The sequence below is a fragment of the Microtus pennsylvanicus genome, chromosome 1, assembly GCF_037038515.1.
Source record: "Microtus pennsylvanicus isolate mMicPen1 chromosome 1, mMicPen1.hap1, whole genome shotgun sequence".
Lineage (NCBI taxonomy): Eukaryota > Metazoa > Chordata > Mammalia > Rodentia > Cricetidae > Microtus > Microtus pennsylvanicus.
The window spans coordinates 83644901-83670379 of NC_134579.1; the positions used below are offsets into that span (position 1 = coordinate 83644901).

At 42.4% G+C, this 25479-nt stretch overlaps 1 pseudogene; it reads left to right on the forward strand.

Moving 5' to 3' along the window:
- Positions 1-329: 329 nt before the first annotated feature.
- LOC142840125 (replication factor C subunit 3-like) lies at positions 330-20654 on the forward strand (annotated as a pseudogene).
- Positions 20655-25479: the final 4825 nt, after the last annotated feature.

A 25479-nucleotide genomic window follows, 5' to 3' on the forward strand; every position in this document is an offset into this window, starting at 1 on the left:
GTATTTATAAATGAATGGATGCATGAAATCGAGGAAACTTCCTAAGCACTCAGATTGGATGCTCAGACTGTCATTGATGTGTCTTTAATTCCATCGAATGTTTTCTAAAATGTAACAGAGGGTGAGAATAAAAGGTCGAGGATTGCACCATGAATTTCCCATGCTGGGGTGGAGAGGCTGCTGCGCGCTTTGCCGGTGACTATTTCAGGCTCCATTCGGGTACCATAGTCTCTAATCCATAAGTCGTCCGCTGCTGGAAGTGACCCGCGGTTTGGAGCTCGCGGGAAACTCGTCTAGCTGGCTGGCGCAGTGGTGGGACTCCAGCTGCCATGAGCCTCTGGGTGGACAAATACCAGCCCAGCTCCCTCGACCGGCCTGACTATCACGAGGAACAGGCGGCGCAGCTGAGCAACCTGGTGAGCAGACCGGGACGGCGGAGGCCGGCACGTTCTGCCGCTTCCTGAAAAGCCCTAGGATAAGGGAGTGTGAAGACAGGCGCTGCAGGGCTAGCGGGGACCCAAAGTGACAAGTTCCCCGGAGTGCTGCTTCTGCCAACAGGGGTCCTGTGAGCTTGGGGTGCGGACCTGGCGGAGGCTGCAAACCCCGGTTGTAGGAAGGGCTGGGGCCGACAGGCTCTCCTGCTGCAGGTAGCTAGATGGCGGGCTGATGGAGGGGACAGTGCCCTGCACCCTGTTCGTAGTTACTAGCCTCTTCGGAATCACAGCTAAGTCCTTTCTGAAAACGAGGACTTATTTTACCTAGTGCCTCTATCCTCCATATGAGAGTTTTTGGAAGAATTGGGAGGGAAGTGGAAGATATGTTTTAGTTGTCTTTTTTGTTGTTCTTATAATGCGTGCAATAATATAAAAATCGAGCATTATACTTCATGTGTATGCACAGCGGTTTTTACAGTAGCTTCAACGTTAAGTTTCCTAGCCATAGGATGGGCACATTTTATTGATTCCTGTGGCTACTTGTTTATATTCTTAGGACAGGGGTTAGTATAGTATTCCTACGCCTTAATGAATTTACTTTTAAAGTCTACATCTTCTCATCGGATCAAGCCCCCATGCCCATAGTGCCCTTTAGTTTGATGTCATTCTCTTATTGCTGTTTGATAACACACTCTTTCCCATAGCATCCCTTATGTGCAGTCTTCCTGTATCCCCCACGTGAACTTGCAAGGGAATCAGTGTACCCCCTTCTTAGCAAGAAAATCATTTTGGGAACCCAGGCAAGACAAACATCTGTCTCAGTTACAGAGATCAGTTCCACATTCCCATCAGCCCTCATTTTTGAAAGTGCCTTTCAGAGAGCTTGCTGAGGGAGTCCCTGCCTTTAAGCATTTAGTGTTGTGCCTTGCATGTTCTGTGTTGTTCGTGCAAGTTAGATTAAATTAGTGCCCAGAGAAAGCAAACATGAGAGTTTGATGAATTTTCTATTGGAGTCGGATAGTAAACAAAATACCTTAGTACTTTAGAAGTAGTTTAACCTGGAGCACCTGGGTTCGACGAAGTAAAATGCCTTGTTCTTTCTTCGCTAGGTGCAGTTTGGTGACTTTCCTCACCTCCTACTATATGGGCCATCAGGTGCTTGAAAAAATACAACAATTATGTGTATCCTACGAGAACTTTATGGTGTCGTGGTGAAAAAATTGAGATTTGAGCTCAATCTATCACAGTAAGCATCTCTTGTCAGGGCTCGGCAGATGTTTCTGGCAAGGATTTTCTTTTCTTTTTTTTAAATACTTTTTTTATTTTATCGAGCTATACAGTTTTCTCTGCTCCTCTCCAAGCTTCTTCCTTCCCCTTCATCCCTCTCCTATGGTCCCCATGCTTACAATTTATTCAGGAGATCTTGTCTTTTTCTACTTCCCATGTAGATTAGATTCATCTGTGTCTCTCTTAGGGTCCACATTGTTGTCTAGATTCTCTAGGATTGTGAATTGTAGTCTGGGTTTCCTTGCTGTATATCTAAAAGTCATTTATGAGTGAGTACGTATATTTGTCTTTCTGGGCCAGGGTTACCTCAATCAATATGATATTTTCTAGATCGATCCATTTGCCTGCAAATTTCAAGATGTCATTATGTTTTTCTGCTGGTAGTACTCCATTGTGTCAATGAACCACATTTTCCTCATCCATTCTTCAGTCAAGGGGCATTTAGGTTATTCCCAGGTTCTGGCTATGACAAACAATGCTGCTATGAACATAGTTGAGCATATGTCCTTGTGGCATGATTGAGCATTTTTTGGATATATTCCCAAAAGCGGTATTACTGGGTCTTGAGAAAGGTTGTTTCCTAATTTTCTGAGAAATCGCCACACTGATATCCAAAGGGGCTGTACCACCTTTCATTCCCACCAGCAATGCAGGAGTGTTCCCTTTTCTCCACAACCTCTCCAGCATAAGTTGTCATCAGTGTTTTTGATCTTGGCCATTCTTACAGGTATAAGATGGAATCTCAGAGTTGTTTTGATTTGCATTTCTCTGATGACTAAGGATGTTGACCATTTCCTTAAGTATCCTTCAGCCATTTTAGAGTCTTCTGTTGAGAGTTCTCAATTTAGGTCTATACTCCATTTTTTTTATTAGATTATTTGTTCTTTTGATGAGCCATTTCTTGTGGTTTTTATTTATTTTGGAGCTTAGACATCTATCTGATGTGGGGTTAGTGAAGATCTTTTCCCATTCTGTAGGCTGTCGTTTTGTCTTGTTGACCATGTGCTTTGCTTTACAGAAGCTTTTCAGTTTTAGGAGGTCCCATTTATTAATTGTTTCTCTCAGTGTTTGTGCTCCTGGGGTTATATTTAAGAAGTGGTCTCCTGTGACAATGCATTCAAGTGTACTACCCAGTTGAGATATTTGATACATTTGGACTTGAGTTTTGTGCAGGTTTTGTGGTGATAGATATGGGTCTATTTTCATTCTTATATAAGTTGATATCCAGTTTTGCCAGCGCCATTTCTTAAGTATGCTTTCTTTTTTCCATTTGATATATTTTGCTTCTTAGTCAAAAATCATGTTTTTGTAGGTGTGTGAATTAATGTCCATGTCTTTGATTCGGGTTTATTGGTCTGCCTGTCTATTTTTATGGCAACACCAGGCTGTTTTTACTACTGTAGCTTTGTAGTAGAGTTTGAAGTCAGGGATTGTGATGCCTCCAGAAGTTCTTTTATTGTACAGGATTGTTTTGGGTCTCCTGGGTTTTTTGCTTTTCCGTATGAAGTTGAGTACTGTTCTTTCGAGGTCTGTGAACAATTTTGCTGGGATTTTGATGGGCATTGTATTGAATCTGTAGATTGCTTTTGGTAAGATTACTATTTTTACTATGTTAATTCTACCTACCCAAGAACAGGGAAGATCTTTCCACTTTATGGTGTCTTTTTCAAGTTCTTTATTCAAAAATTTAAAGTTTTTATCTAACAAGTCTTCCTTAGAGTTATCCCGAGATATTTTATGCTATATGTGGCTATTGTGAATGGTGATGTTTGATTCTCTGATTTCTTTCTCGACCCATTTATCTGTATAAAGGAGGGCTATTGATTTTTTTGAGTTAATCTTGTATCCTGCTACATTACTGAAATGTTTATGAGTTGTAGAAGTTCAATGGTAGAATTTTTGGGGTCACTTATGTAAGCTATCATATTATCAGCAAATAGTGAGAGTTTGAGTTCTTTTCCAGTTTGTATCGCCTTGATCTCCTTTTTTTTGGGTCTTATTACTCTAGCTAGAACCTCAAGAACTATGTTGGATAGATATGGAGAGACTGGAAAACCTTGTCTTTTCCCTGATTTCAGTGGGATTGTTGGGAGTTTCTCTCCATTTAGTTTGATGATGGCTGTTTGCTTGCTGTATATTGCCTTTTATGTTTAGGTATGTCCTTTGTATTTTTTTTGAAAGCTATTTCAGCATCAAATGAGATGACCATGTGTTTTTTATTTTATTTATTTTTCTTTTTTTATTGATAAAAGGAGGATAAAGAAAAGAAAAAAAAAACAAATTTCCACCTCCTCCCACCAGCCTCCCATTTCCCTCCCCCTCCTCCCACTCTTCTCCCCCTCCTCCCACTCTTCTCCCCTTCCTCCCACCCCTCTCCCCTTCCCCCCACTCCTCTCCCCCTCCCTTTCCAGTCCAAAGAGCTGTCAGGGTTCCCTGCCCTGTGGTAAGTCCTAGGTCCTCCCCCCTCCATCCATATCTAGGAAGGTGAACATCCAGACTGGCTAGGCTCCCACCAAGCCAGCACATTGCTTAGGATCAAAACCACGTGCCAATGTCCTTGGCGTCTCATCAGCCCTCATTGTTCGCCATGTTCCGAGAGTCCAGTTTTAACCCATGCTTTTTCTGGTAACAGTCCAGCTGGCCTTGGTGAGCTCCCAGTAGATCATCTCCACTGTCTCAGTGGGTGGGTGTACTCCTCGTGGTCCCGACATCTTTGCTCATGTTCTAACTCTTTCTGCTCCTCATTGGGACCTTGGGAGCTCAGTCCTTTGCTCCAGTGTGGGTCTCTGTCTCTATCTCCATCCATCGCCAGATGCGAGTTCTAGGATGATATGCAATATATTCGTCAGTATTGCTCTAGGGTAGGGTCATTTCAGGTTCCCGATCCTCAGCTGCACAGGGAACTAACTGGGGACCTCAGCTTGGGCACCTGGGAGCCCCTCTAGAGTCAAGTCTCCTGCCCACCCTAAAGTGGGTCCCTTAACTAAGAATTGTGGTTCCGTGCTCCCCTATCCAACCTTCCTTTATCCCGATCCTCCTGTTTCCCCAAGTCCCCCCTCCTTCCCTTCTACCTTTTCTCTCCCCATCTCCCCTAACCCTCATCCCACCTCACCCCCAAGATCCCACTTATCTCCCAGGCAATTTTGTCTACTTCCCTTATCCAAGAGGATAACTATATGTTTTTCCTTGGGTTCACCTTCTTACTTAGCTTCTTTAGATTCGCCTATAGTAGACTCTGTGAGCCCTATTTATGGCTAGAAACCAATTATGAGCAAGCAGGGTGGGCCCTTTGTCTGCGAGCGAACCAAGCAGCACGGAGTTGCGATCAGGGCACCTAGTGAGACATCATTGTGGTGAGTGAGTGCTGCGGCACCAGGGAACAGCCCGCCTACACTTCCTGATCAACCTACAGGGCTACACTGCCCGGTACCTCCTCGCTATTCCTATCCCATCCAGCTTACATCCAGATCCCCCCACCCCCTGTTTCTCTCCCCCCTCTCTTCTTGGGGCAGAGCGCCTCCATGCTCAGCCTGCCTGGGCGCTGGGACTGAACCAGAAGGTGAGTGCAAAGGGGAAGGTAGTAGCTCCTTTGTCTCCATAACCTGCCTGCAGCAAGCAGGGTGGGCCCTTTGTTTGCGAGCTAACCAAGCAGCAAGGAGATCCAAACTGGACTCCAGGAGAAACATCACGGGGGAGTGACATCACTGGGAAGGTACATCAGTTGGCAAGAAGACCTGATCCTGTAAAAGAAGATCCATAGGAGAATATTGGGAGGAAGAGATGGGGAGACGCCAATGCAAGAATTCACCCAACAATCTGAAAAACAACACGAAACCACCAGAAGCCAGCGACCTCACAACAGGAGGACATGAACACCTTAATCAAGAAGAAGGAGAAAAAGCTGACTTCATGACAGGGATTGACACCCTTAAACAGCATATAAAAAACGCCCTTATAGAAATGGAGGAGAAGTATAACAGAAAGTTCGAGGAATTGAGTAAATCAGTGAATGATACCCTAGGAAAGCAAGGAAAAACAATCAAGCAGATAATGGAAACAGTTCATGATTTGAAAAATGAAATGGAGGCAAAGAAGAAAACACAAACAGAGGGCCGGCTGGACATGGAAAATCTAGGTAAACGAATAGAGACTACAGAAACAAGCATAACCAGCAGAATACAAGAGATAGAAGAAAGAATCTCAGAGTCTGAGGATAACATAGAGAAAATAAACGCACTGATCAAAGAAAACAGCAAGTCCAACAAACTCTCATCACAAAACATTCAGGAAATATGGGACACAATAAAAAGACCAAACCTAAGAATAATTGGAGTAGAAGAAGGAGAAGAAGTGCAGCTCAACGGTCCAGAAAATATACTTAACAAAATTATAGAAGAAAACTTTCCCAACCTGAAGAAGGATGTACCTATGAAGGTTCAAGAGGCATACAGAACCCCAAATAGGCTGGATCAAAAAAAAACATCCCCTCGCCATATAATAATCAAAACACAAAATATACAGAATAAAGAAAGAATATTAAGAGCCGCAAAGGAAAAAGGCCAACTTACTTATAAAGGTAAACCTATCAGACTTACACCTGACTTCTCTATGGAAACCATGAAAGCCAGAAGGTCCTGGATAGATGTACTGCAAAAACTAAGAGACCATGGATGCAAGCCCAGACTACTTTATCCAGCCAAGCTTTCGTTCACCATAAATGGAGAAAACAAAATTTTCCACGATAAAAACAAATTTAAGCAATACGTAGCCACAAATCCAGCCTTACATGTGTTTTTTATTTTTCAGTTTGTTTATGTAGTGAATTCCGTTGACAGATTTTTGTATGTTGAACCATCCCTGCATATCTGGGATGAAGCTGATTTGAATATGGTGGATGATGGTTCTGATGTGTTCTTGGATTCGATTTGCCAGTATTTTATTGAGTATTTTTGCATCAATGTTCATGAGTGAGTTTGGTCTGTAATTCTCTTTCTTAGTATTGTCTTTCTGTGGTTTGCATATCAGGGTAATTGTAGCCTCATAAAAAGAACTTTGCAATGTTCCTTCTGTTTCTATGGTGTGGAGTTATTTGTGGCATATTGGTAATATTTCTTTGAAAATCTTGTAGAATTCTGAGCTGAAACCATCTGGTCCTGGACCTTTTTTGGTTAGGAGACTTTTGATGACCGTTTTTAAATTTCTTTAGCAGTTATAGGTCTGTTTAATTTGCTTATCTGGTCTTGGTTTAATTTTGGTAAGTGATTATTTATCCAGTAAGTTGTCCACTTCCTTTAAGTTTTCTAATTTTGTGGAATACAGGTTTTTGAAATATGACCTAATGATTCTCTGGATTTCCTCCATGTCTGTTGTTATGTCCCTCCTTTCATTTCTGATTTTGATAATTTGGATATTTTCTCTCTGGCTTGTGGTTAGTTTGGGTAAAGGTTTGTCTGTTTTGTTTATTTTTCTCGAAGAACCAACTCTTTTTTTTTTTACTTTTTTTTATTGAAAAAAAATTTCCACCTCCTCCCAGCCTCCCATTCCTCCCCCCCACTTCCCACTCCTCTCCCCCTCCCCCTCCCCCCACTCCTCTCCCCCTCCCTCTCCAGTCTGAAAAGCAGTCAGGGTTCCCTGCCCTGTGGAAAGTCCAAGGTCCGCCCCCCTGCATCCATGTCTAGGAAGGTGAACATCCAAACTGGCTAGGCTCCCACAAAGCCTTGTGCCATTGTCCTTGGCTTTGCATCCACCCTCATTGTTTGTCACGTTCAGAGAGTCCAGTTTTATCCCATGCTTTTTCAGTCACAGTCCAGCTGGCCTTGGTGAGCTCCCAATAGATCAGCCCCACTGTCTCCGTGGGTGGGTGCACCTCTGGTGGTCCTGACTTCTTTGCTCATGTTCTCCCTCCTTCTGCTCCACATTGGGACATTGGGAGCTCAGTCCTGTGCTCCAGTGTGGGTCTCTGTCTCTATCTCCTCCCATCGCCATATGAAGGTTCTATGGTGATATGCAAGATATTCATCAGTATGGCTATAGGATAGGGTCGTTTCAGGTTCCCTATCCTCAGCTGCCCCAGGAACTAACTGGGGACCTCACCTTGGGCACCTGGGAGCCCCTCTAGGTCCAAGTCTCTTGCCAACCCTAAGATGGCTCCCTTAATTAAGATTTGTGCTTCCCTGCTCCATTATCCAAACCTTCCTTTATCGCAATCATCCCGTTTCCACAAGTTCCCCCATCTTCCCCTTCTCACTTTTCTCTCCCCTTCTCCCCTTACCCTCCTCCCACCCCACCCCTAAGATCTCATTTTTTTCCCCGGCAATCTTGTCTACTTCCTATAACCAGGAGGATAGCTATATGTTTTTCTTTGGGTTCACCTTCTTATTTAGCTTCTTTAGGATATCAAATTATAGACTCACTGACCTTTATTTATGGCTAGAACCCAATTATGAGTGAGTACATCCCATGTTCATCTTTTTGGATCTGGGTTACCTCACTCAGTATAGTGTTTTCTATTTCCATCCATTTGCATGCAAAATTCGAGAAGTCATTGTTTTTTACCACAGCGTAGTACTCTAATGTGTAGATATTCCACACTTTTTTCATCCATTCTTCCATTGAAGGACATCTAGGTTGTTTCTAGGTTCTGGCTATTACAGATAATACTGCTATGAACATAGTTGAACAAATGCCCTTGTCATATGATCGGGCATCTCTTGGGTATATTCCCAAGAGTGGCATTGCTGGGTCCAGGGGTAGGTTGTATCCCAAATTTCCTGAGAAACCGCCAAACTGCTTTCCAAAGTGGTTGCACAAGTTTGCATTCCCACCAGCAATGGATAAGGATACCCCTTCCTCAACAACCTCTCCAGCAAAGGCTATCATTGGTGGTTTTGGTTTTAGACAGTCTGACAGGTGTAAGATGATATCTCAAAAATTGTTTTAATTTGCATTTCCCTGATCGCTAAGGAGGTTGAGCATGACCTTAAGTCTCTTTTGGCCATTTGAACTTCTTCTATTGAGAATTCTCTGTTCAGATCAGTGCCCCATTTTTTAATTGGGTTAATTAGCATTTTAAAGTCTAGTTTCTGGAGTTCTCTATATATTTTGGAGATCAGACCTTTGTCTGTTGCGGGGTTGGTGAAGATCTTCTCCCAGTCAGTAGGTTGCCTTAGTGAAAGTGTCCTTTGCTTCTCAGTTTTATTAGGTCCGATTTATTCAATGTTGCCCTTAATGTCTGTGCTGCTGGGGTTATACCTAGGAAGCGATCGCCTGTGCTCATATGTTGTAGGGTACTTCCCACTTTCTCTTCTATCAGGTTCAGTGTGTTCAGATTGATATTGAGGTCTTTGATCCATTTGGACTTGAGTTTTGTGCATGGTGATAGATATGGGTCTATTTTCATTGTTTTACAGGTTTACATCCAGTTATGCCAGCACCATTTGTTGAAGATGCTTTCTTCCTTCCATTGTATACTTTTAGCTCCTTTATTGAAAATGAGGTGTTCATAGGGTTTTGTGTTAAAATCCAGGTCTTCTATACGATTCCATTGGTCGTCTTCTCTGTTTTTATGCCAATACCACACTGTTTTCATTACTGTGGCTCTGTAATAGAGTTGAAGTCAGGGATGGTAATGCCTCCAGAAGTCCCTTTATTATATAAGATTGTTTTGGCTATCCTGGGGTTTTTGTTTTTCCATATAAAGTTGAGTATTGTCATCTCAAGATCTGTGAAGAATTTTGATGGGACCTTAATGGGCATTGCATTGAATCTATAAATTGCCTTTGGTAGAATTGCCATTTTTACTATGTTGATCCTCCCAATCCAAGAGCAAGGGAGATCCTTCCATTTTCTGGTATCCTCTTCAATTTCTTTCTTCAATGCCTTAAAGTTCTTGTTAAATAGATCTTTCACTTCCTTGGTTAGAGTTACCCCAAGATATTTTATGCTGTTTGTGGCTTTCGTGAATGGTGATGCTTGTCTGATTTCCTTCTCTGCTTCCATATCTTTTGTGTATAGGAGGGCGACTGATTTTTTGGAGTTGATCTTGTATCCTACCACATTACTAAAGGGTTTGTCAGCTGTAGGAATTCTTTGGTGGAGTTTTTTGTGGTCGCTTATGTACACTATCATATCATCTGCAAATAATGAAAGTTTAACCTCTTCCTTCCCAATTCGAATCACCTTATGTTGTCTTATTGCTATTGCTAGGACTTCAAGCACTATATTGAAGAGGTATGGAGAGAGTGGACAGCCTTGCCATGTTCCTGATTTTAGTGGGATGGCTTTGCATTTCTCTCCGTTTAGGTTGATGTTAGCTGTCGGTTTGCTGTAAATAGCTTTTATTGTATTTAGGTATGACCCTTGTATCCCTAATCTCTCCAATACTTTTATCATAAAGGGATGTTGAATTTTGTCAAAAGCTTTTTCAGCATCTAATGAAATGATCATATGGTTTTTTCTTTCAGTTTATTTATATGATGGATTACATTGATAGATTTTCGTATGTTGAACCAGCCCTGCATCTCTGGGATGAAGCCTACTTGATCATAATGGATAATTTTTCTAATGTGTTTGGATACGTTTTGCCAGTATTTGTTGAGGAATTTTGCGTTGATGTTCATGAGTGAGATTGGCCTGTAATTCTCTTTCTTGGTTGAGTCTTTGTGCGATTTTGGTATCAGAGTGACTGTGGCTTCATAAAAGGAATTTGGCAATGACTCTTCTGTTTCTATATTGTGAAGTACGTTAAGGAGTATAGGGATTAGGACTTCTAGGAAGTTCTGGTAGAATTCCGCATTGAAACCATCTGGTCCTGGGCTTTTATTGGTAGGGAGGTTTTTGATAACAGCTTCTAATTCTTCGCGACTAACAGGTCTATTTAGATTGTTCGCCTGTTCCTGGTTTAACTTTGGTATATGGTATTTATCTAAAAACGTGTCCATTTCTTTGACATTTTCCAGTTTTGTGGCATACAGGCTTTTGTAGTAAGATCTGATGATTCTTTGAATTTCCACTGCGTCTGTGGTTATGTCCCCCTTTTCATTTCTGATCTTATTAATTTGCATAATCTCTCCCTGCCGTTTGATTAGTTTGGATAGGGGTTTGTCAATCTTGTTGATTTTCTCCAGGAACCAGCTTTTTGTTTCATTGATTCTTTGGATTGTTTTCTGTGTTTCTATTTTGTTGATTTCCGCCCTCAGTTTGATTATTTCAGTCTTCTACTCCTCCTAGGTGAGTCTGCTTCTTTTTTTTCTAGAGCTTTCAGGTGGGCTGTTAAGTCTCCAATGTGTGCTTTCTCTGTTTTCTTTAGGTTGGCACTTAGTGCTATGAACTTTCCTCTTAGGACTGATTTCATAGTGTCCCATAAGTTTGAGTATGTTGTTTCTTTATTTTCATTGAATTCAGGGAAGACTTTAATTTCTTTATTTCTGCCTTGATCCAGGTGTGGTTCAGTAGTTGACTGTTCAGTTTCCATGAGTTTGTAGGCTTTCTGGGGGTAGCATTGTTGTTGAATTCTAACTTTCATCCATGGTGATCTGATAAGACGCAGGAGGTTACAAATATTTTTTTTGTACCTGGAAGTTTGCTTTGTTACCGACTATGTGGTCAATTTTCGAGAAGGTTCCATGAGCTGCAGAGAAGAAGGTATATTCTTTCCTATTTGGGTGGAATGTTCTATAGATGTCTGTTAAGTCCATTTGATTCATTACCTCCATTAATTCTCTTATTTCCCTGTTAGGTTTCTGTCTGATTGACCTGTCCATTGGTGAGAGAGGAGTGTTGAAGTCTCCTATTATTAGTGTGTGCGGTTTGATGGCAGCCTTGAGTTTTAGTAATGTTTCTTTTACTTACGTGGGTGCTTTTATAATAGGGGCATAGATATTCAGGATTGAGACTTCATCCTGATGAATTGTTCCTGTTATGAGTATAAAATGTCCCTCTCCATCTTTTCTGATTGATTTAAGTTTGAAGTCAACTTTGTTAGAAATTAGTATGGCCACACCTGCTTGTTTCTTGGGTCCATTTGCTTGATAAGCCTTTTCCTAGCCCTTTACTCTGAGTAGGTGCCTGTCTTTGTGGTTGAGGTGTGTTTCTTGTAAACAGCAGAATGTTGGATCCTGTTTTCCTATCCAATCTCTTAGCCTGTGCCTTTTTATAGGTGAGTTGAGTCCATTGACATTAAGTGATATTAATGACCAGTGGTTCTTAACTCCGGTCACATTTTTAGTCATAGAGTTTGTGTGTTTCCCTTCTTTGATTCGTGTTGGTGAAGGGTCTCTAGATGTTTGTGTTATTGTGGTCATTGTTGGACTCCTTGGTTTGTGATTTTCCTTCTATTACTTTCTGTAAGGCTGGATTTGTGGCTACGTATTGTTTAAATTTGTTTTTATCCTGGAAAATGTTATTTTCTCCATTTATAGTGAACGAAAGCTTGGCTGGATATAGTAGTCTGAGCTTGCATCCATGTTCTCTTAGTTTCTGCAGTACATCTATCCAGGACCTTCTGGCTTTCATGGTTTCCATAGAGAAGTCAGGTGTAAGTCTGATAGGTTTACCTTTATATATAACTTGACCATTTTCCTTTGCAGTTCTTAATATTCTTTCTTTATTCTGTATGTTTTGTGTTGTGATTATTATACGGCTTTCTGTATGCTTCTTGAACCTTCAAAGGAATATCTTTCTTTAGGTTGGGAAAGTTTTCTTCTATAATTTTATTAAATATGTTTTCTGCACCATTGAGCTGTACTTCTCCTTCTTCTATCCCAATTATTCTTAGGTTTGGTCTTTTTATTGTTTCCCAGATTTCCTGAATGTTTTGTGATATGAATTTGTTGGTTTTGCTGTTTTCTTTGATCAGTGTGTTTATTTTCTCTATGGTATCTTCAGTGTCTGACATTCTTTCTTCTATCTCTTGTAATCTGTTGGTAGTACTTGTCTCTGTAGTTCCTGTTCATTTACCCAGATTTTCCATCTCCATCCTTCCCTCGGTTTGTGTTTTCTTCATTACTTCCATTTCAATCTTCAAGTCTGAACCGCTTCCCTTACCTGTTTGATTGCTTTTTCTTGTTTCTCTTGGTTTTCTTGGGTATCTTTGAGCGATTTATTCATTTCCTCTACCTTTATGTTTGTAATCTCTAATTGTTTATGGCAGTTTTTCACCTCCTGTTTAAGGTCTTCTATTATTTTCATATAGTTCACTTTTGAGTCAATTTCTTCTAATTCTTCTGGAGTAGGGTGTGAAATTCTTATTTCGGGATCCCTGGATTCTGGTGATGTCATGTTGCCTTTCAGGTTGTTGGAGGAATTCTTGTTTGGCGCCTTCCCATCTCTTCCTTCAAATGAATCCAGGAGAGGCCTGGTGTCTTGGTCCAGTCTTTGCTGTGACTGACTCTCTGGGTGTATGTCTTCAGTGTAGAAGCAGGAACAGTTCCCGTCCAGATGGAACTCCTCAGCACCAAAACAAGGATGCCTGGTAGTCCAATGATCTGGGGACAAAAGGAAGAACAGAACGGGGCAGGCAGGGCGGTATCCAGAAGAGCACAGGACACCCTGCCGCACAAGCTGAAGGTGCGCATGCTCCCTTTCCAGGGGTTCTTGAGGCCTGCCCCGTAGGTAGGCGCTCACCGCTCTGGGTGGGTAGCCTTAGTCTAGGAGAATAAAACTGTTCCTGAGCAAAGAATCTTGCAGAAAACCCAGATTTGGGGAGAGGGGTGTGTGTAAGAAAGACAGCCCTGCAGAAGGAGCTGAAGGAGGGGTGTTGTGCTCTCTTCCGGAACAATCCGCCCCTGGATAGCACACACTTACCCGTCCAGATGGGACTCCTCAGCACCTAAACAGGGCCGCCTGGTAGCCCAATGATCCGGGGACAAAAGGATGAACGGAGCAGGCAGGGTGGTATCCAGAAGAGCTCAGGAGACCCTGGCGCACAAGCTGGAGGTGCGCGAGCTCCCTTTCCAGGGATTCTTGAGGCCTGCCCTGTAGGTAGGCGCTCACTGCTCTGGGTGGGTAGCCTTAGTGTAGGAGCAGAAAACTGTTCCTGAGCAAAGGACCTTGCAAAAAACCCAGACATGGCGGGGGGGGGTCATGTGTAAGCTCAACTCCTTGTTTTATTGATTGTTGTATTTTTTTCTTTGTTTTCTTTTGTTGATTTTTGCTCTTAATTTGATTATTTTTTGCCATCTAGTTCTCTTAGGTCAGTTTGCTTCTTTTTCTTCTAAAGTTTTCAAATGTTCTTTTAATTCACTAGTGCCCGAACCTGCAGAGGTCTCTGGTTCCTGCCCACTACATTGGAGGTCCCAGATTCATACCCCGACCCTCAGAGTTCCTGGCTCAGGACCAGTTTCTGGGAGGTCCCATCTTCACACCTGGACCTGCAGGTGTTCTGGTTCAGGTTTACTCCATCGAAGATCTCAGACTTACTCCCAGTCCTGCAGAGGTCACTGATTCCTGCCTATCTCCTCGTAGGTCCCAGACTCATTTCCTGAACGCGTAGAGGTCTCTGGCTCTGGCACACTCCTTCAGCATTTGCTCTGGTTGCTCTGCTGTACCTGCTCCTGTGGAGTTCACTGTCTCAGGTCTGCTCTGGCCTAGGTTGCTGGCTCCGTCCTGCTCCTGTAGAGTTCGCCATCCCAGTTCCACGCTCTAGCCCAGGTTGCTGACTCAGTCCTGTGCTTATGAAGTTAGCTGTCTCAGGTCTCCCTGGCAAGGATTTTTAGTACTGATCAGATATGCACCCCTCCCCAACACTGGCTGCCTATGACTTAAGAAATAGTGTGTGTGTGTGTGTGTGTGTGTGTGTGTGTGTGTGTAGTATGCATAAATCAGTTCATCAGATGAAACAGACATTCACGGTGTCGTCAAAGTGAAAATCCACAAAAGTATTTTGCTGCAGAACATGCATACTTTAAGTTGATACATGGCCGTCATCTCACACCAGTTGTCTAAAAGGGATTGCAGAGACACATTTTTGAGCGGAAGGAGTAAAACAGGTGTGCATGAGATTTCCTCTTTCTATGTTATTATTTGCCGTGGAACGTGAATATATTTTTCCTTTATTTCTGTGTTAACATGGAAGACTGTTCAGGTAGTCAGTGGTGATTGGTTATACATGAGAAAAAGGAGATAGCCAGTAAGAAAATGTTGAGCAGATTCTTGTTTCATTCACAGACTCCATCTAAAAAAAATTGAAATCAGCACCGTTGCCAGTAACTACCACCTGGAAGTTAATCCTAGGTAAACTGCTACTAAATATTTTTAGAAAAGTAGTAGGAATTACATTTTTAGCAAAAACAAAAAAAAAATAGTTTACACTCCTTGTGCTCCAGCTTAGAGTTATTTTTTGAAATATTGCTGTACGTTTGGAAGCTTGGTCCACAGAGCAGATTAAAGTAAAGCTGGTTGCTTGACCCACAGCCTGTGCTGTCACTGAAGTCTGCTCGCTCTGCAGAGCTCACAGTTTGCAGTTCCTTGCATGAGTTCTGTTGAGCTATCCTGACTCTTTCAGTGTTGGTGAGCATAAACAAAGCTGTCTAAAAAGTCAATCCTGTCTGGAATAAGTATCAGATACTGAGTGTGGCCACCATCCTTCCTTGGTATATTTTTTGTTTTGCTGAGTTCCAGGGATGCATCTGCCTCTGTTTCTCCAGCTCTGAGTTTTATGAGCATCTTTTTACATGGTTTCTGCAGCTGAACTCAGGTCTTCATGCTCCAAAGTTAGATTATCATGTTTGTCCATTACATTTATGGTTACGTGAAAAGTAATTATTTTCTTAGAACTGTGAATTCAGTGTGATTATTTTCTATTGACCATCTTTAACCAAACATAAAAAAAATAATAGGTTTTTTTGTAGTGTTTGAAGGCAGGAGGCCAGAGAGGGTTTTTCTATGTTTGGGGCTTAGGTGTTTCTGTGTTTTTTCTTCAGAAAGTCGGGACCCATATTTCCTACCACTCTACATTCTTGTCCTTGTCTCTCCTGTTCTGCTCACTCTGCTCCCACTGCTGGGCTCTGCATGGAGCAATCCTCTTAGCAGGAAGTGTCTTTGTTCCAGAACCACCTACTTGCTCCATTCCCACTGTGTCAGGGTCCCATGTTCTCAGCCACAGATTGGGCCCTGAGGGGCCTGCTCCTGCTTATGGCTTCTGCATTCACACTGGCTGTGATCCTGTGTGTCCTGTGGGCAGTCTGTGGTTTCACATTCTCACAGCTTGGACAAGTGTTGTGGATTCCTCTTTTGACTCCCACTCAGGCATGATGTGTCTTTGTCTTTGTTCTTTTTATGGAAATGGGAATGGAGTTTGACTTACACATTGAGGTTGTTTGGATTCACCCCCTGCCTACTCACAGTTCCTGAACCTATAAGGCTGACTGGTCCTCGAGTGCAGCCAGATACAATTTTCCTGTATGTCTTCCCAGATTCTCCTGTTGACTGTACTCATTGGCTATGACTCTTGCATCAGAGATTTCCAAAGTATTAACAAATTCTTTGAGTTTATAGCATAGATCAGCACATCCTTGTCTTGCAACTTTGTTATGATAAAAGCTGAGATGAAATGAGAAGTCCTAATTTAACTTATTTTGACCAGGGTTTCTTAGTCTTGTTAGATTATAACATTTTAAAAAATATGATTCTGCCCTTTGCGGAGGTGAAAGTAGAATATCAGCCATCTATTTAGGATGTCACACCTATTAATGAGGACACAGGAGAGGCAGATGGTGACTTAACGCTTGAGTGCCCTCCAGTTGAAGCTGGTTTGTTTCTTTTTGACCCAGTGGTACTATTGACAAAGGTGGACAAACTCACAAAGCATGCTCAGCATGCCTTGCGCAGAACCATGGAGAAGTACATGTCCACCTGCAGGCTGATCTTGTGTTGCAATTCCACATCTAAGGTGATCCCTCCGATCTGCAGTAGGTGCCTGGCAATTCGTGTGCCTGCTCCCAGCATTGATGACGTAAGTCATGTTAAGCTTTCCAGAAATATCTTAGCTCAAGTTTTGTTTTCTAAAACAAGATGAAGCGCATCAGACAGACTGAAAGGTCAACCAATAGTAGGTGTACAGAGTGATGTGTTTACTGGTAAATACAAATAGAAAACATGTTCTCTTGCATCTATCTTTTAACAAATGAGTGTTATGAATTCAGTGCCTAAGGACTGATGAAGTATTTAATGTCTTCTACCTAAAGCTGATTTAGTTTGTCATAGGGGAAATGGGAGCATAGGGGACATAGAGAACGTGAGAATCCCTGGTTCCTTTGTGGGAGTCAGTGCACCGTTTTCCCTTTCGTCTTAACAGCTGTCAATAACATGTACTAGTTTCCCAGTAGACAGCGCTCACTCATAATAGACAGTGAAGACTGTGTACAGCAGCAGCACATGGCGTCCTGTAGGAGGCAGCAGCACTGTGAAAGGCTCCACAGCGATGCGGACAGACGTTAGACATTGGCTCATGTGCTTTCCTCCTTGTTGATTTGTCTGCCAGATTTGCAGTGTGTTATCCAGTGTCTGCAAGAAGGAGGGTCTGGCTCTTCCTTCGGAACTGGCTCACAGGCTGGCAGAGAAGTCCTGCAGGAACCTCAGGAAAGCCTTACTGATGTGTGAAGCTTGCAGAGTGCAGCAGTGAGTGGGGCCGTCACACAGGGAGCATCTGGAATATGACGATGTGTGGTTAATGTATTTTCTCTGGTGTCATAGATACCCTTTTACTGAAGACCAAGAAATCCCCGAGACAGACTGGGAGGTGTGTCTGAGGGAGACTGCAAATGCTATAGTCAGTCAGCAGACTCCACAGAGGTAACAACATGGGGGAGGCACACGATATTTACAATAATTCCCGAGCTTTAGTGTGGGAGGTCCTTCTGTCTATATGTTGCTTTTATTGGTTAATGAATGAAGAAATTGGCCGGCCTGATAGGGCAGAGGAGAACTAGGTGGGAAAACTAAATGGAATGCTGGGAGAAAGAAGGGCAGAGGAGAACTAGGTGGGGAAAACTAAATGGAATGCTGGGAGAAAGAAGGGCAGATTGGAGAACTAGGTGGGAAAACTAAATGGAATGCTGGGAGAAAGAAGGGCAGAGGAGAACTAGGTGGGGAAAACTAAATGGAATGCTGGGAGAAAGAAGGGCAGAAGAGAAGTAGGTGGGAAGAATTAAATGGAATGCTGGGAAAAAGGGGCAGATTGGAGAGAATCCAGGTAGCCCCTGGAGCCAGAGGGAACTTTTCCCGGTGAGTCACAGCCTCGAGACGACACACAGATTAGTAGAAATGGGTTAAATTAATATGTGAGAGTTAGCTAGTCAGAAGCTAGAGCTAATGGGCCAAGCAGTGATTTGATTAATGCATCTACTGTGTGATTATTTCGGGGCTAAGTGGCAGGGAACTAACTAGCGGCCTCCTGGCAACAGAGCCTCATTTGAAAGGGGAAAAAATTGCATGTAAGACCTGAAATATAGTGAACCTAAATAGTTAGTGCGTACAGTTTATGCTTTTCTTCAATATGTTAGCGTGTAAAATTGAACTTTATTCATCTCTTTTTCCCCCACAGAAAGTAGCTTAGTTTTATTGCACAGCATAAAGAGCCTAGTGTGTTCAGGCTGAAAGAACAATTGTCATTATTGTAATTGCTTTGTCATTGATGCGGAATGTGCTAGAAAGACCCTGAGCTTCCAGCTTGAGAGCTAACTTAGCCAAATGTTTCTCTCTTGGAGATACTGTTTGTTGTCCTGCCAAGGGCACTTGTGCTTTGGTGCCGAGATCAAAGAGATTGTACGTTGTGGGTCCAGAACTACAAGACACTGCTCATGCCCAAGGACAGGATCTGTGGTGAGAAATACGAAGTACTTAGAAAGTATCGTTGTGCCATACTCCAAAGCTGTTTCCTTTCACGTCTGTGGGTTTCTAACTCAGTAGTGGACAGGACTGAAATGTCTCAGCCACTAGTTGTTTCTTTTTTTTTTATTGATAAAAGAAGAATAAAGAAAAAAACAAATTTCCACCTCCTCCCAGACTCCCCTTTCCCTCCCCCTCCTCCCACTCTTCTCCCCCTCCTCCCACTCTTCTCCCCCTCCTCCCACCCCTCTCCCCTTCAGCTTAACTAAGACAGGCTCCATAGCTCTGAATAAACATGACAGTTTTGAGGTCCCCTGCTGTTGCAGTGTGGCATTTCCTCAGCCTCACTGAAGCGCAGCCTCATCCTTGCCTGTCACAGCTGAAAAGCAACCCGCCTCGAGCCCTAGGGGGAGTAGATCATTTTTAGGGTGCAGAATAGACTTGAGTGCAGCCATGAGAGCCTGAGCGTCCGTGGTTTAGATGAACACAGTGGTGAGAGGAGTGTGTGTTTCTAGGTAGCTATCTGATGAGTTAGGGTTCAGGAGATTCTTCTGTCAGTTAGTGCAGGTGGTTAGTGAGACCTTGTGCTGCTGCTGTGCTGAACTCTGTGTGTGACAGAGAGAGGAGTTTGAACCTGTGCTTTTAAGAGAGAACTTCTAAATCCCTGTCTGGATTCACCTGCAGTGGAGCATCTGCAGTAGCTTATTCAGAACCCTGGACAGTTGTTTTTTTCTTGGTAATGCATTGTAGAAAGACAAAGACAGTTGTTTTCTGAGTTTAGGGAATATCGTTATTTATTCTTGTTCTGACATGCAGTATGTGCATTTCCGTCCCACCCTCCTCAAAATGCCATGAGGGGAGCCTGAGTTAGGGACTCGGGTTTGCACTCGTATTGGCTTATCCTGGTTGTGGTTATCTCTGCCTGTCCCTTCGGTGAAGGTCAGCTTTGTGTCCCTGCTGTAGTTTATAGACTAGGTTCATACTTCATGCTGACATTACCTCATCTCTTGTGTGATTGACTGGAGACAGGCCAGTCTTTTCACAGCCTCTCTGTAGATACTTTAAGCATAAAATTCTAAGCTGCATAAAAAGAGTACTTGATTCATTAGTAGAGTGAGTGTATTTAGTTTCTGGTGTGAACGAGCTCTAGTTCAACATTTCAAGTTCTTAATTTCTTTTTTTTCTTCTTAATTTTTATTATTCTGCTTATTTGTGTGTGTGTGTGTGTATGTGTCCATGTTTGTGTTTATACGCGTGTACTTGCTCATAAGCGCACACAGCCATAAGTGTGTCTCTCTAGAGATCAGAGGACGGCTTCCAGGAATCATTTTGGCCCTTCACCATGGGTTCTTGGCAATCAGACTCAGGTTATTAGATTTGTAATACAAGCAGATTACCTCTCAAACCATCTCTTAGGCCCCTGAAGTCTAGATTTCTCTTCAGTACTATTGTGAGTGATACAATGAGGAGCCCTCATTATAAATAGCTACTGTTAAAATGAATGGAAAAAAACTTTCAAAAACTGAACTGGTCCTTGGCCTTGGTGGATTATCCTAGGAAGCTGAGGCAGAAAGAGTGCTACCAGTTCAAAGCTGGCATGAGCTACATGAGGCCCAGGCGAGTTGGGCTACAGAATGAGACTGTTTGAGAAGACACTGAAGTGGGTGTACTGGGGCTGTCTCTCATTGGTACAGCACAAGTCAGGCAGGTTCTGTCTAGAGCTGGGTGATAAATCAAGTAAGAAACTTGACCTTACCAGCTGGGTCATTAAAATTGTTCCTTTTTTATCATAAAGTGCAAATCCTTCTTTTTTTTAGGCTCCTTGAAGTCCGCGGGAGGCTCTATGAGCTTCTCACTCACTGTATTCCTCCTGAGATGATAATGAAGGTAAGTGGCCCTGTTTGACATCTTGAACATTCCTAGCTATAACCTGACACCAGTCCTGTGATCACGGCGCTTTTGTAATGCTAAGGTACATCATCATCAGTTTTAGCATTTCAGTAATTCTACAGATGTATTCTTCCTGTGTGCCAGGCACCCTTAGGGGACCACAGAAGATGGCAGGGAAGACCTCAGTTGTGATGCTGTGTTCATGCGAGTGACACGGGAGACAAGTGAAGAATATTTCATAATGCTTTGAGTCTTTAAAGAAAGGAAGGTGAAATAATAATAATAAAGACCCGAGTTATGCACAGCCATGGTCGGCTGCTCAGGGAAAGGTTTTTTCCAGCTGACACTCAGCACTAAGGATGGAACTGTATAAGTGGATGGGAAACTGGTGTTCCAGGAAAGACATGGTGTACGTGGAGAAATGAGGCCGAGGATGTAGGTCCAGTCTAGACTTTGTAGGATCACTCTGCTGGTCGCTTAGCTAAATTTACTGATGTCAGGCATTAGGGAATTTGCAGTTTGATTCTATTGAAATTGCACAGTAATGTGAACAAACTCACATGATACAGAATACAAGGTCGTCCTTCCTATATAGGTGTTATTAATGCTTTGAATAAACTTGTTCCTTTCACCTAGTAACAAGTGCTGTGTGCATGTGTGTGTATGTGTGTGCGTGTGTGTGTGTTTAGTAGTGTGTAATCTGTTCACTGTACTGAGTCTCATTCAACAGCATAGGCTAAATGACCCTCTCAGTTTTTTGAAGATGGCCTTTATTGGTGCAACTTTGAATTGTTATTAACGTAATGAATACGGCAGTAACTCTCTTGGTTCTTAGGTCTTTGTACCCTTGTGCAAATGCACACAGCTGCTCTCAACTTATGAGGGTTTTTTCTTTTTTTTCTTTTTTTTTCTGATAATCCCATAATAAGTTGAACATGTCATGCAAATGATGTAGACAGATCTGGTGGCCACTTGGATGAGGTAGAAGGATCTCTTGAGCACATCAGCCTGGGCCATAGTGAGACCTTGTCAGAAAGAACAAAAGAGCATTTAGTGTATCCTACTTACCCATCAGACAGCACAGGTCAGTGATAATGTGCTGCAGATATGGTCTGTCGCATTCAGGATCATGTGACTGACTTCTTTGCTCATGTTCTCCCTCCTTCTGTTCCTCATTGGGACTTTGGGAGCTCAGTCCAGTGCTCCAGTGTGGGTCTCTGTCTCTATCTCCTTCCATCACCAGATGAAGGTTTTATGGTGATATGCAAGATATTCATCAGTATTGCTATAGGATAGGGTCATTTCAGGTTCCCTATCCTCAGCTGCCCCAGAACTAACTGGGGACCTCGGCTTGGGCTCCTGGGAGCCACTCTAGGTTCAAGTCTCTTGCCAAAACTAAGGTGACTCCCTTAACTAAAGATTGTGCTTCCGTGCTCCCCAATCCAACCTTCCTTTATCCCAATCATCCTTTTTCCCCAATTTCCCCCCATCCTCCCCTTCTCCCTTTTCTCACCCCATGTCCCATTACCCCCATCCCAACCCACTCCCAAGATCCCAATTTTCTCCTCGGCAATTTTGTCTACTTTCCATAGCCAAGAGGATAACTATATGTTTTTCCTTGGGTTCACCTTATTATTTAGCTTCTTTAGATTCAGCAATTGTAGACCCCGTGACGCTTATTTATGGCTAGAAACCAATTATGAGTGAATACATCCCATGTTCATCTTTTTGAATCTGGGTTACTTCACTCAGTATAGAGTTTTCTATTTCCATCCATTTGCATGCAAAATTCGAGAAGTCATTGTTTTTTACCGCAGCGTAGTACTCTAATGTGTAGATATTCCACACTTTCTTCATCCATTCTTCTATTGAAGGGCATCTAGGTTGTTTCCAGGTTCTGGCTATTACAAATAATACTGCTATGAACATAGTTGTAGAAATGCTTTTGTCATATGATAGGGCATCTCTTGGGTATATTCCCACGAGTGGTTTTGCTGGGTCCAGGGGTAGGTTGATCCCGAATTTCCTGAGAAACCGCCAAACTGCTTTCCAAAGTGGTTGCACAAGATTGCTTTCCCACCAGCAATGGATGAGTGTACCCCTTCCTCCACAGCCTCTCCAGCAAAGGCTATCATTGGTGTTTTTGGTTTTAGACAATCTGACAGGTGTAAGATGATATCTCAAAGTTGTTTTGATTTGCATTTCCCTGATCGCTAAGGAGCATGACCTTAAGTGTCTTTTGGCCATTTGAAATTCCTCTGTTGAGAATTCTCTGTTCAGTTTAGGGCCCCATTTTTTAATTGGGTTAATTAGCATTTTAAAGTCTAATTTCCTGAGTTCTCTATATATTTTGGAGATCAGAATTTGTCTGTTGCGGGGTTGGTGAAGATCTTCTCCCAGTCAGTAGGTTGCCTTTTTGTCTTGGTGACAGTGTCCTTTGCTTTACAGAAGCTTCTCAGTTTTAGTAGGTCCCATTTATTCAATGTTGCCTTTAATGTCTGTGCTGTTGGGGTTACACATAGCAAGCGATCTCCTGTGCCCATTTGTTGTAGGGTACTTCCCACTTTCTCTTCTATCATGTTCAATGTGTTCTGACTGATAGTGAGGTCTTTGATCCATTTGGACTTGAGTTTTGTGCATGGTGATAGATATGGTCTATTTTCATTCTTCTACAGGTTTACATCCAGTTATGCCAGCACCATTTGTTGAAAATGCATTCTTTCTTCCATTGTATACTTTTGGCTCCTTTATCAAAAATGAGGTGTTCATAGGATTGTGGGTTAATATTCGGGTCTTCTATACGATTCCATTGGTCGACTTCTCTGTTTTTATGCCAGTACCATATTGTTTTCATCACTGTAGCTCTGTAATAGAGTTTGAAGTCAGGGATGGTATTGCCTCCAGACAATCCTTTATTGTATAGGATTGTTTTGGCTATCCTGGGTTTTTGTTTTTCCATATAAAGTTGATTATTGTCCTCTCAAGATCTGTGAAGAATTTTGATGGGACCTTGATGGGGATTGCATTGAATCTATAAATTGCCTTTGGTAGAATTGCCATTTTTACTATGTTGATCCTCCCAATCCAAGAGCAAGGGAGGTCCTTCCATTTTCTGGTATACTCCTCAATTTCTTTCTTCAATGCCTTAAAGTTCTTGTCAAATAGATCTTTCACTTCCTTGGTTAGAGTTACCCCAAGATATTTTATGCTGTTTGTGACTATCATGAAAGTTGAAGCTTCTCTGATTTCCCTCTCAGCTTCCATATCCTTTGTGTATAGGAGGGCGAGTGATTTTTTGAAGTTGATCTTGTATCCTGCCACATTACTAAAGGTGTTTATCAGCTGTAAAAGTTCTTTGGTGGAGTTTTGGGGGTCGCTTATATACACTATCATATCATCTGCAAATAACGAACGTTTCACTTCTTCCTTTCCAATTCGAATTCCCTTGATCCCCTTATGTTGTCCTATTGCTATTGCTACAACTTCAAGCACTATATTGAAGAGGTATGGCGAGAGTGGACAGCCTTGTCGTGTTCCTGAGTTTAGTGGGATGGCTTTGAGTTTCTCTCCATTTAATTTGATGTTAGCTGTCGGCTTGCTGTATATAGCTTTTATTATATTTAGGTATGACCCTTGTATCCCTAATCTCTCCAAGACTTTTATCATAAAGGGATGTTGAATTTTGTCAAAAGCTTTTTCAGCATCTAATTTAATGATCATATGGTTTTTTCTTTCAGTTTATTTATATGATGGATTACATTAATAGATTTTTGTATGTTGAACCAGCCCTGCATCCCTGGGATAAAGCTTACTTGATCAAAATGGATGATTTTTCGGATGTGTTCTTGCATTCGGTTTGCCAGTATTTTGTTGAGGATTTTTGCATCGATGTTCGTGAGTGAGATTGGTCTATAATTCTCTTTCTTGGTTGAGTCTTTGTGCGGTTTTGACTTCTTGACGTTTGACTTGAGGGTTAGGAAGCCAAGCTGTACCATGTGCCACTGTGAAAAGGCTTGAGGAGGCTGTCCCCTAGATTTCTGAAGAATGTAAAGGGAAGAAGAAAAACTAGCTGACAGCAAGACTCCCTTTCCTGTAGAGGGATGGTTTACGGCTATCATCCAGAGATAGAGAATCTCAAGGCTGCATTTTGAGTATCAAGTAGGCAAAGTCTTATCTCTCAGTTCATTTCCTGAGCACCTTCCAGATTCCATGGGTGGGTCGAGAGAAAACATTGTGGGTCATAGGTGCAGTCAGGTCATTTGGAAGAGAGTGAAGCCTATTTGTGTGGGAGACTGGTGAGATTAGAGGCAGGCACATGCAGAATGGTTTTGTGCATATTTGGCTGGGGTGGATAAGTATATCTCCTGAGTTGGAGAAGTGTGTTTATGGAAGTGTGATATCTCACAATTAATTATTGAAAATGCCAAGCTGTGTGGCGTAATAACCAGGATACCTTAAATTGAAATAGTAAACTTTAATGAGGGAATAGCTTACAACACTAGGGATCCAGTGATGAACAGGAAGTACAAAAAGGGACCGGCGGGGCTCGCACCCGCCAGATTTATCCTTAAACATTAGCCCAAGGCTAACACACCCCCTTGGGCTGGGTTTCCCCTACACAGGCCTCTTTCTTAGTTGCTGGAATTTGCTGGTAATCCATTATACCTTGTTTTCTAGATCTTGTCACATCTCCGATTGATTTGCAAACCACATTCTCTCTCTCTCTCTCTCTCTCTCTCTCTCTCTCTCTCTCTCTCTCTCTGTATCTCACTTCTCACTTCTGCTTCTTTACCACAGCACCACTCTGTATGTTCATAAAACTTTTCATACCAGTTTTGCCAGATGTTTGGTTCTCAACTTGTTGGTCTCTACAAGACCCTATTTAGAAAAAAAGTTGCTAATCACATTCACCTGCTGAGGGCTTCCATATCTGAAATGGCACAGATCACCTGACAGACCTCATCAGCCCTAAGTTCTAAGGAACATGCTTCTGTTGAGAAAGTCCAGAGATCTGGAGAAAATGAATTTCAGCCTAACGATGGGC